This window comes from Acipenser ruthenus, chromosome 56 (genome assembly GCF_902713425.1).
Source record: "Acipenser ruthenus chromosome 56, fAciRut3.2 maternal haplotype, whole genome shotgun sequence".
Lineage (NCBI taxonomy): Eukaryota > Metazoa > Chordata > Actinopteri > Acipenseriformes > Acipenseridae > Acipenser > Acipenser ruthenus.
The window spans coordinates 4,942,221-4,955,193 of NC_081244.1; the positions used below are offsets into that span (position 1 = coordinate 4,942,221).

Genomic DNA, 12,973 nt, shown 5'->3' on the forward strand with positions numbered 1-12,973 from the left:
TAGTCTAGTGGTTAGAGCTGAGGTGCTGGGAGGGAGGGAGGCAGTGTGGTCTAGTCTAGTGGTTAGAGCTGAGGGACTGGGAGGGAGGGAAGCAGTGTGGTCTAGTCTAGTGGTTAGATCTGAGGGACTGGGAGGGAGGGAGGCAGTGTGGTCTAGTCTAGTGGTTAGAGCTGAGGGACTGGGAGGGAGGGAAGCAGTGTGGCCTAGTCTAGTGGTTAGAGCTGAGGGACTGGGAGGGAGGGAAGCAGTGTGGTCTAGTCTAGTGGTTAGAGCTGAGGGACTGGGAGGGAGGGAAGCAGTGTGGCCTAGTCTAGTGGTTAGAGCTGAGGGACTGGGAGGGAGGGAAGCAGTGTGGTCTAGTCTAGTGGTTAGAGCTGAGGGACTGGGAGGGAGGGAAGCAGTGTGGCTCCAGTGGTTAGGGAGGGAATAGAATGAGAAATGATTTATTTTATACATATATGACATTCCCAAGTAATAAATTCCCTCACACGTTGAAAGTTCTTTCCTAATGAAACTCTCTTTCATTTCATTGTGTTTTTTTAAGATATCCCAGCTTTGAAAAAGAGACAGCTGTGTATTCCATTGAGAGATACAATTACATAGAACAAACTTTAAAGGCACACATCCCTTTGTTCCGTTCAAAATCATCAATGTGCTTATTATAGGGGAGAAACATTTTGCATCAACTTCTTTTATGCTGTGCCCAGTTCTGAATCAATGTGCTTTCAGGATGCTTTGACTCCTATAATTTCTTATTCATCAGCTGCAGACAGACAGTCCTCACTGTCTGGCATATACAGTATAGCTCAAACCTTCTGGAATGGAGGCCCGCGCCTCCCTTCCTCTTGTCTCTGGTACTTGACGCCCCTCCACCGCTCACATGTACATATACAGATTAAAAAAAAAAAAAATCCAACATGCCACTGGCTTCTCTGTATGTCACTGCTGCTGTTTTTTTTTCTTTTGCATGGACAAGCCACTGATTCATTGTAAAAAGAGGAAACGTATTTTCCTGGGACGTCTGGTAATGCAACACGTTACTGTAATCTGATTATATTTTTCAGCAATTTGTAACTGTAATCGGATTACATTTTTCAGCAATTTGTAACTGTAATCTGATTACATTTTTCAGCAACTTGTAACTGTAATAGATTACATTTTTCAGCAACTTGTAACTGTAGTCAGATTACATTTTTCAGTAACTTGTAACTGTAATCAGATTACACTTTTCAGTAACTTGTAACTGTAATTGGATTGCATTTTTCAGCAATTTGTAACTGTAATCAGATTACATTTTTCAGTAACTTGTAACTTGTAACTGTAATCAGATTACATTTTTCAGTAACTTGTAACTTGTAACTGTAATCAGATTACATTTTTCAGTAACTTTAACGTTACCATTTGCAGACAGGCAACGGATTACAAATAGTGTAGTTACGTTTATTGAAAAAGTCAAATAAGAATAATTAAACAGTATAATTTACATGAATTAATTCGTTTGCACAGAATTTTTTTTTATTATTATTACTACAGCAGACCTGCGGTCAGTCCCAATTAGAATTGTGTGATTAGTTATTAATTGCACTTGCAATGTGATTATAGTTGTAGTGTAATCAGAGCACACCTGCGTAACTAATTTGAATTATACCACATACTGGTAACTGATTGATTGCAGTTCAGTTATGCATTGATTTGCCATTTGGGTTTTATTCTTGTATTTTCATCCACTTTTGGTGACGCCGTTTGTTTGAAAAAAAATAAGTTTTATAGTATGTTTCTGTATCTGTGCCTGTGATTATTGCTGGGTTATTTAGAATAAACAGCAGTAAAGTTGTTTGTATTATTTTTTAGTCTAATTAGAATTTCAATTACTGCCGCATCATTGGAATTGAACACAACGGAATTGGAATTGGAATTGGAATTGGAATTTCAGTCAATAATTGGAATTGCAATTCTAATTCTAATTGATCCCAGGTCTGATCTACAGTATTCTACGGATGTTCAATGTGTATCCACCCATCCACCCCTTAGCCCCTCTCTGCTTCAGTGCAGTCACCTGCACAACAAGTTGCATCCCAAACTGAATCTGGAATGCCATTCATTTCCCTGGTTGCCAGCACCTTCTCTTGGGCAACAATGGAAGCCGGTCAATGGGTCAACAGATGGGCAGATTGTTGGGTGACAGGTCAAGAGGTCAAGGGTTCAACAAGACCAAACTAGATCATTGATCCAGATCTTTGTTTGACTGTGTCTAAGCACCTTGTCTGTACGACATGTGTTTCTCTTTTGGAATGCGATGGCGATAAGACTCCAACTGCATAGCAGTTTCACCCATTCCAGGTTTTACTACGAGCTTGATTAGCCACAGCGGTAACAAGCTCAGGTGTGTCTTATTAAATATGGAGTGAAACCAGGAATGGCTCGAATCATCTTTTAACCCGTACGATGTGATCCACAATCCGCCTCAAATGTTTTTTGTTAATTTTCCATGAGAACTGGCTGTTTAATTGTGATGAAACTTTCTGAGGACTTTCTTTAACACAAATGGCTGAGTGTCTGTCTGTCCACCTGTCTGACCTGTACTTGAGCTATTCGGTGTATCATAATCTGGGGATGCATTGAGGCTGTTTGTCTGTCCACATGTCTGCATGTCATACATTTTCAATGGGAGATGAATATCAGTGGCATGCTTGCTATATTGATATGTCATGACTGTGTATCGCAAGGGCTCTAGGTGCTATATTGAGATTATACCATGCAATGGCTGTGATCTTATTTTAAAATGCCATCATTTTAGTGAAGAGCCCATTGAAATGAATAGCCGGACGATCCTTACAACATACATGGGCTTATGACTAAACTGAATTCCTCGGAAATCTCGGAATTCTCAGGTTCCCGCGGAATTCTCACAGTCTTCCACAGATTCACCACATTCTGCAGCTACATCGTCAGTAAAGGACTGATATGTAAAAAGTCTGGTAAATGAATCCTGTTTTAAATCCCATTATACACAGCTGTAACAATTGCTATATTCACACAATTATTGTTTTGAGGTTCAGCTTTCATTAGGGAGCTCCCCTAAATCCCTTGTTTAGGAAAATACAGGGTGTTAATGCTTGTGACAGAGTAGCTGTGTGCCGTGTGGGTGCGTGCATTCCCTGCTGAGTGACGGGCAGGAGATCGAGACGGAGGTTGAAGTTGATATGCCCCCTGCAGGCGAACAAGCTTTATTTACATATCAATATTGGAAGTACTTGCCCCGTAAATGCTTTGATATGAATATGTTTACTTGAGTTACATTTTTATAAGCCATTATTAATACAAATACTAAACACATAAGATGCGCCACATGAACACTCTGCAGATATCTACTTAAAATCTCTGCAGTTTTTTGCAGATTTTGACTGCCTCTGCTTGTTACTATAGAGGGAGTCGCAGCGGTGCATGTAACCTGAATCAGGTGCAAAAGCAGCACACAACCAATGCAGTGTGTCAGTGACAGGGGCAGGAGCTGGGTAACTAATCCATCCAGCTGCCTGTGTTTAGTCTTAAGCGTTCTGGAAATGCTTGACGGTCGGCCAGTGATGACTAAGCCTTGTGCGAACACAACTCGCTCCCAAGCTGTATGTGAGTGGCATTAATGTGACCAAGAGCCCACAAACAAAACAGCCAGTGTGTATATTGTTCGGGGGAGATGTCTTTAGATTTCATTCATAAAGGGTTAAGCATTGGAAAATATTATTATTTATTTCTTAGCAGACGCCCTTATCCAGGGCGACTTACAGTTGTTACAAGATATCACATTATCTTTACATACAATTACATTATTTTTAACACATTATTTTTACATGCAATTCCCCATTTATACGGTTGGGTTTTTACTGGAGCAATCTAGGTAAAGTACCTTGCTCAAGGGTACAGCAGCAGTGTCCCCCACCAGGGATTGAACCCACGACCCTCCGGTCGAGAGTCCAGAGCCCTAACCACTACTCCACACTGCTGCCCTACATAGAGTGGGATCTTCATATTGACATAGTTAACCCTAACCAATACTTACAGCTCCGAAACCAGGGCCAGAGGACACACAGTTGGAAATTAAGTGGAGATAGACTTAGGACAGAGGGAAGGAGACACTTCTTCTCACAGAGAGTGGGGAGGGGATGGAATGGGCTACCTAGAACAGAACATAGATATTTACTATTGTTTGTAGATACCTTTGCTATGCTTTTACTATGGGAAACCTTCTATAAGGCTTTGTTTTTCGCCACTGTGCTATACAATGCTTACCTATGCTTTCCCGTACCTTCACTGGGCTTTATTACACTTAACTGTGGGAAAGCTTTTGTAAGAGTTAAGTCTTCTTTACCCAAGACTTGTTAGGGAGGGGGGTGAACTTTTAAAAAATAAAGTTTTTAGATAATGCTCTTCTTTGTCCTTAAAATTCAAGTGCAGTCTGTCAAACATACTGTTTTTCGTTCACTTCATCCTGGCTTGTTGAGTCTTTAAGAGTAGTCTGTGCTGTGAAGGCGTTTGTATTGTGCAGAGTTAGGCAGGGATCCCCACCTCATCACTTCATCAGAATTCATTCTTTCGTTAAAATATGATCACCCAATGGACCTGCAAATTCACATTAAAACCTGCAGACCTGCTCCAGTCATTGTACAACCCCTCAAAATAAGAATTATATGTAAAATCACTGTTTGAGTGATTTTAAAAAACAAAAAAACTGCAGTTTGTTACTGTCAACATATGATTGTATGTACAGGCCATTCACTGATGGGTTCTTAATTCAAGTTGCAAATTATATCATTTTACATGAACTTGTGTGGTTGTTTTATTTTACTTTTTATTGATTTGAAATGTAATTTTAATAATTTTGGTCATTACCCACCCCACACCCCAGATTAATTATGGTCCACAATGCTCTTGAGGTAGGGGATACCCCGAATCCTAACCACATTTTGTGTGAAGAAGTGTCTCCTTCTTCACACAGAGAGTGGTGAGGGGATGGAATGGGTTACCTAGTCATGTTGCTGAAGGAGACTCTTCTTCACACAGAGAGTGGTGATGGGATGGAATGGGTTACCTAGTCATGTTGTTGAAGGAGACACTTCTTCACACAGAGAGTGGTGAGGGGATGGAATGGGTTACCTAGTCATGTTGCTGAAGGAGACTCTTCTTCACACAGAGAGTGGTGAGGAGATGGAATGGGTTACCTACTTGACAAAGTTCTGGGATCAATCCACCACTAGGAACCAGATGAGCCAAGCTGGGCTGAACGGTCTCTAGTCATTCATTTTTCTTATGTTTCCCAGTTCTGAACAGACAGCGTTTTGTTGAAGCTACCTGCACTCCCCCAGTGCGTTGCTTGGCTTGCTGTTATCTTGGCATCGTGTTCAGGTAGCCCCCCCTTCTCTCGCTCTGTTTTATGTCAGTGAGTGAAGTAAAGCAGCCCCCCCACTGTGTATTTAGAAACTAAATGCAAACGGCTCATTCCTTACTGCTAAGAGAAGTCACCAAGGCAAGTTTAACATCAACACAGAGCTTCCATGGACATCAATCTGTCTGAGCCTGTGTCTGTGTCAGTGGCAATGTAAAGCTGCAGGAAGACAAAGCCACTTTGATACAGGAGACTAGGTGTCAAGCCACCACGGGGGAGACTTGGGGTTTGATCAGCAAAGTTGCCTCAAAATAGGTCTCCTGGAACCAGGTATCAAGCTACTGTTCTAGAAATTCACTCTAAGCGCTAGGCTGCAATGTGGAAAGCAGTGGGTTTGAGTAGCTCAGTGGTTCGAGTGCTGGGCTGCAGTGTGGAAGGCAGCGGGTTTGAGTAGCTAGTGTTTAGAGCGCTGGGCTGCAGTGTGGAAGGCAGCGGGTTTGAGTAGCTCAGTGGTTCGAGTGCTGGGCTGCTGTGGAAGGCAGTGGGTTTGAGTAGCTCTAGATCTAAAAACATTGGAGAGGAGTTTCAATGTTTCAAAACGCTGACAGACGGATTAAAAAGGTGAATTAAAAAGACAAAATACGAAAGGCCAAAGCCAATTTTGATGTTGGAAAACAGCTGTGCCGTAAAAATAGAGCACAACGCGGCTGGTAATTGGAAAGGAATCTGCTGTTTATTGTCTGAATGAAAAGGAGAGGGGAGTGAAGCAGGTGTCGGCATGCCACTGACAGATTTATTTTTTCATCAGAACGTCTCCCTAATGCGTTTTTGTGCCCCTTTTATAACATGACATGATGGTTCCCCTGCTGTTAATATCAACAAGTGCAGATAGCTGGCTTGTACGAGAGACAGCATTGAGGGATTTTGACTGTGCAGCGAGCCAGATACCAGGAGTGTTATTACAGGCGCAACCATAAACCCAGTGTTGATCATCATAGCTTTATATTTGTGAGCCTCTGTGCAACCTTCACTGATCAATGTTAATCCCTCTGGTGCCATATTTAGAGTCTGGTGTATATATATATGAAATGAATAATGACATTGCTGTGGTGTGTTATGAGGTAATAATGGAACTCCCCAGTCAATAAAGTCCAGGGCATTATTTGTATGAGGTTGTTCCATTATTATTATCAATGAATACAACAACCCGTTTCTGATTCGATTGTGTACTTCTGTATATTGTTCCAAAAATTACACATTTAAGTACATTGCAACTAAGCATAATGATATTGTAATGGTGTGTAAGTGCACATGTATTTACTAAGTAACTACAATGTAATTACACAAGTGTTATCGTAGCTTCAGTGTCATTTTAAATGTATACTTTATTACTATTGTCATGTGTTTGCAATTATTCTGTATGGCTCTGGTTATGTTAGTCCCATCAGGCCACTGTCCATTACAATTGCATAAAGTAACATTAACATGTTTACTCTGCTAATTCTACCAAGCAGTGATCACAGGTAGAAATCCAGAAACGTACTGTATAATGTTTTTTCAAACAAGTGGGGCCGGTAACAGTGGTTGAAAATAGGAGAATAAAAAAAAAACAGAACGATTTAACAATTTTACTGTTTCTAAACCAGGACACAATTAAGGCTGACAACTGGGACAATGGTAAGCCTGTGCAGTTCACAGATTCGTTGTTCTGTTATAAACTTGATTAAAAAGAATTAAGGGCACAAGAACACTACTTTAAAATAAAGGGTTGCATGCGAATGTCAAGTAGCTCAAGAAGCATTCTAACCTCATGACATTGCCTATACTAGCATGAAACTACTGCTTCCCATGCACTGTACGGCCTGATTTTTAATTTCCACTAAATTGTGAATGTTTAACTAACACGTGTAATTAGAAGTTCAGCTCAAATTCCTTTTCCATTTTAAAACAAACAAAACAAACCTGTCCAAGTATATAGCTGGCTTTCCTGAGTAAATAAATCTTAAAAAAAATAAACAAACAAAATGCATTTCTGTGATAAATGAGGCCTTTGGGAGTGTTGTGAGGTAGTGTGGCCTAATAGTTAGAGATGAGGGACTGGGAGGGAGGGAAGCAGTGTGGCCTAGTCTAGTGGTTAGAGCTGAGGGACTGGGAGGGGGGGAAGCAGTGTGGCCTAGTCTAGTGGTTAGAGCTGAGGGACTGGGAGGGAGGGAAGCAGTGTGGTCTAGTCTAGTGGTTAGAGCTGAGGGACTGGGAGGGAGGGAAGCAGTGTGGTCTAGTCTAGTGGTTAGAGCTGAGGGACTGGGAGGGAGGGAAGCAGTGTGGTCTAGTCTAGTGGTTAGAGCTGAGGGACTGGGAGGGAGGGAAGCAGTGTGGTCTAGTCTAGTGGTTAGAGCTGAGGGACTGGGAGGGGGGGAAGCAGTGTGGCCTAGTCTAGTGGTCAGAGCTGAGGGACTGGGACGGAGGGAGGGAAGCAGTGTGGCCTAGTCTAGTGGTTAGAGCTGAGGGACTGGGAGGGAGGGAAGCAGTGTGGCCTAGTCTAGTGGTTAGAGCTGAGGGACTGGGAGGGAGGGAAGCAGTGTGGCCTAGTCTAGTGGTTAGAGCTGAGGGACTGGGAGGGAAGGAAGCAGTGTGGTTTAGTTTAATACTGAGAAACAGTGGCCTGGCAAAAGTCCTACCTTCTAAAGTCAATTCCTTCCATGTTTGTGTTCATTTTAAGTGCTACTGAATTCATTCAATCACCCCAGGGTATACTTCCAAGTATTTGTTTAACTTTCAATGTCCTTTTTTAAAATACATTTTTTTGGTCATTTAACATAGTTTGCTGTCTTCCTGTCAGTACAAAAGTGGCAATCGCTCCCATTAGGTCGGCTGTTGCAGCTCCCAGATAAACCACAAGCATATCTAAGGCATTGTGTGCCACAGTGTTGTGCAAGAGATCACTTCAGAAACGTCTCATTTCTTTACAAAGGCCACACAAAACACTGCGACCGCAAAGTGCATTTACACATACGCTGCGTTGCAAAGCACCCGGGTCTTGTTTGCACGGTGCTGAGAGGCTGGGTGTGTGCCTCACCCATCTAGATACACAGTGATTTGTTTTTTTCAATACCATATGCATTGGTTTAGGATAAGGTAGACTTCAACCAGTATCACATCATTCCCGTGTCCCAGGGGGTCTCCCCTGGTAAAGGCACGGCCGTGTGGTGTGCAGGGTGAGTCGCACAGTCAGGGGAGCGCAGGGGTCCCCGAGGGTCTCCCCTGGTAAAGGCACAGCCGCGTGGTGTGCAGGGTGAGTCGCACAGTCAGGGGAGCGCAGGGGTCCCCGTGGGTCTCCCCTGGTAAAGGCACGGCCGCGTGGTGTGCAGGGTGAGTCACACAGTCAGGGGAGCGCAGGGGTCCCCGAGGGTCTCCCCTGGTAAAGGCACGGCCGCGTGGTGTGCAGGGTGTAAAGAGGCAATTTGTTTTTCAATCTTCTTTACAGTACCATACCTCTCTTGGCTTTACAATCCTATGCTCTACCATGCTTTCACTGTGCTTTATTACACTTTGCTATGCTTTTACTGTGGGGAAACTTTTATAAGGGCTAGTTTACCATGTTTTAGTTTTTTTTTTTTTTTAATATGCTTTCCCTTTCTAGATGAATGCACTAGGCAGGTCGTTTGTTCAGGTGACTGGGTTTCTTCTCATTGTGCTGTGGTCTACACGCCTGATGGAACTCAATGCTAATTCAGTTGCAATGCGGTTGCCCAGAATGGCTTTTTTTTTTTGCATTGCAGGCAATCCTTGTTTTAATTGAACACAGAAGACCAATTATGACTTTCATGTTGACACAGCAATAAAACCACAAAGATACCACTAAACACTCATGCGTTTCCATGATTATTCAATACCACCGGAGCATCAGGCTAGCAGCTGAGAAGGCGTGTGTTTAAAACGTGCACGAAGCAATGCCTTTCATTGATATATAATACCCCTTGTAAAAGTTAACCATAGCAAACACATAGCAAAGTGTAATAAAGCACAGTGGAAGCATGGTAAGCATAGGAAAGCATTGTAAAGCACAGAGAGGTCTGGTAAAGCATAGGCATGAATTAACAGGGGTTAAATTCAAAATAAAATGCAGAAGATATTCAAGTGTTATTCCTGTGGGATTTAGTCGGAATTCATTATGAATTTGCGGCCATTCTTTTGAAGTTACCAGTGTATTACTACTGAACCAATTCTGCAAGTTGTCAACTATGTATTTAGATAAGGGCTGATAACAGCACTAGACACATTCTTTGTGAAATGCATCATTGAGTGGAACTTTAACCTCGTGGATAAAAATCAATATTTATGATTTGCGTGATTTCTGACACCTGGCATTGTGCCACAGTTCAACACGTACAACTATTTATTGTGGAATTTGCAATGCTTGAATGTGAGATCGTTGCTTTTCTAGTGTTAAAAGTTTATCTGTGCAGTGCATTCCTTATCGCCATGTCAAATGACTTACAGAAAAAAAAGAAAAATGCTTCAAGCTCCTATTTACCTGTCCAAAGGTGACAAAAGCTAAAAAATATATAATGAGAAATAGCTTGTGATGTATAATACTGTGCTAGTAACTGGCTGTCAATGGCCTGTTCAACATATCTAGACCTTCATGTCAAGTACTTTGAAATGTTCTAACATATTTTGCAATGAGTCATTAAGATTTTTTTTTTAGTAGTCGCCAATTACTTTTTTGTTGTTTTCTCCCCAATTTAGTAGTGTCCAATTATTTTGTTCAGCTCAGCTCACCGCTACCACCCCTGTGCTGACTCGGGAGCGGCGAAGATGAACACACGCTGTCCTCCGAAGCGTGTGCCGTCAGCCGACCTCTTCTTTACACTCTGCAGACTCACCGTGCAGCCGCCTCGGAGCTACAGCGTCGGAGGACAACGCAGCTCTGGGCAGCTTACAGGCAAGCCCGCAGGCGCCCGGCCAGACCACAGGGGTCGCTGGTGCGCGGTGAGCCGAGGACACCCTGGCTGACCTAACCCTCCCTCCCCTCGGGCGACGCTCGGCCAATTGAGCGCCGCCCCCTGGGAGCTCCCGTTCTCGGTCGACAAAGGAATAGCCTGGACTCGAAACGGCGGGAAAATCAATTTGTGTTTAGTTTGAATTAAAAATAAGGAGCTGGCTTTTTTTTTTTTTTTTTACATTATCAGTGAAACAGAATCATCATTCAAGTCACAGAAGGAAAGACAGAAGCGATCTTGTTTCACAGTCAGCCATTTTTTTCTGAGAGTTTAATTAAGAAACGAAGTTGACTCAAAGTGACATCACATGATCAAAAATAAAATAAAATAAAACGTGAAAGCATTGTAAAATCCGGAAAGGTCTACCACGGTAAGCTACAATCTGTGGCAACTGCACAAAACTGCTGTATTACTATGCAAATTTACCCTAGTAATCTCTTATAAGAGATCTGCCCCTTAAAAGCCTTCAACACCAGCCACCACTCAGCAAAGTCTATTTATCCTTTCATATAACCTTGCTAGTTTTAGAGCTGTGCTCACTAAGATATTGTGAGCATCTGCCTAGAGGTATGTGAATGCTGGCTGCAGTATTTGGGTCTTTCCTAGGGATCTGGCGGCAAGGCTGCTGAGAATCTCTGCTATCTGGGTGACGCAAAGAGAGATAGGGAGCAGGACTAGGCAGTGTATTGGGCATCCAGGCTCGGAGACAGACGGGTGGAATCTAGTCAGTACGGTCCAGGCAGCTCTATAAATACAGGTGTCACTGATTCCAAGGTAGAGCCACTTGTGTGAGAGGTTTTGTGTCAGGAATGTGAGATCTGAGGTGACAGAGCGAGAATGATGGAGTGTTTCAGAAGCTTCAGAAAACCACTGGACAGCTCTGGCTGATATAAAGAGACTTTGGGTGATTTAGTTTATCTATAGCAGGCAACTACAGCTCTGGCCAAAAGTTTTGCATCACCTAGAATTTTAGGATTGAGACAATTAATGAAAAAAAAAACTATATCAACATCATTTTAGATATTTTATTTAACATTTCAATTTTTGTCAGTGTTTTTCGGAACTGTATGAAAAACTACAAAGCGGTGTGTAATTCAATATGTTAACGTGACATTATTCAGCAGGTTTTATTCTATAAGATGATGCAAAACTTTTGACCAGAGCTGTAGATGTTGTTCAGAGAAGCTGGATGTAAGAAATCAGTTAGTTGCATCCCTGCCATGACTGTAAATTCAAGATGACATGCTAAAAAGTGTCAAGTGGGTCCAATGAAATTTCAAGCTTGACTTCTTCTCTGAGTTAATTCTTGAGCTACGGAGAAAGGATGAAATAAGTTGATCTATTCAGCCTGGAACAAAGAAGAATTAAAGAGGACATGATCTGAAGTATTTTAAAATCTTTAAAGGAGTTGACATAGTTAACCTGAACCAATACTGTAAGTGCAGCTCAGAAACCAGGACTAGAGGACACACTATGGGTTACCTAGTCATGTTGTTGAGGCAGAATCACTGGGATCCCAAAGTTTTGAGATCAATCAGCTGTTAGGAACCAAACCGGGTGAGTATAGATGGGCCTTTTCATGGTCAGACTTGATAAATGCTTCAGAAATCAAATAATGACGACTTATAAGAACATTTATGAGCGAGAGGCGGACCATCTAAGCTCATCCAGTCCCTAGCAGCTGATTGATCTCTTTCTCAAGTTGGATCTTCAAGGATCCCAGTGATTCAGCATCAACTATATGACTAGGTAACCCATTCCATCCCCTCACCACTCTGTGTGAAGAAGTGTCTCCTTCAGCAACATGAGTAGGTAATCTATTCCACCCCCTCACCACTCTCTGTGTGAAGAAGAGTCTCCTTCAACAACATGACTAGGTAACCCATTCCATCCCCTCACCACTCTCTGTGTGAAGAAGTGTCTCCTTCAACAACATGACTAGGTAACCCATTCCATCCCCTCACCACACTCTATCCGAAGTCTATCTCCACTTAATTTCCAGCTATGTCCTCTGGTCCTGGTTTCTGTGCTGCGCTTGCAGTATTGGTTCAACTCATTTTAAGATTTTAAAGACTTCAATCAAGTCCCCTCTGGTTATTTGTTCCAGGCTGAATAGTTTCTGTTCTTTCAGTGTGAAGAAGTGTCTCCTTCAACAACATGACTAGGTAACCCATTCCATCCCCTCACCACTCTCTGTGTGAAGAAGAGTCTCCTTCAGCAACATGACTAGGTAACCCATTCCATCCCCTCACCACTCTCTGTGTGAAGAAGTGTCTCCTTCAGCAACATGACTAGGTAACCCATTCCATCCCCTCCCCACTCTCTGTGTGAAGAAGAGTCTCCTTCAGCAACATGACTAGGTAACCCATTCCATCCCCTCACCACTCTCTGTGTGAAGAAGTGTCTCCTTCCCTCTCTGAAGTCTATCTCCACTTCATTCCCAACGGTGTCCCCTGGTCCTGGTTTCTGTGCTGCGCTTATAGTATTGGTCAGGGTTGTCAACTCCTTTTTAAGACTTTAAAGACATCGACTAGTCCATTCAGACAGTAATACCTCTTCTGGGACCTATCAAGAGCTGTTAATTTGCCTT

General features: G+C 42.5%; 1 protein-coding gene across 3 annotated transcripts in view; it reads left to right on the forward strand.

Annotated features, from left to right (window-relative positions):
- Window positions 1-12,973, forward strand: part of LOC117404366 (semaphorin-3F) — a 59,657-nt gene that overhangs the window by 4,065 nt on the left and 42,619 nt on the right. The gene's annotated exons all lie outside the window — the stretch shown is intronic.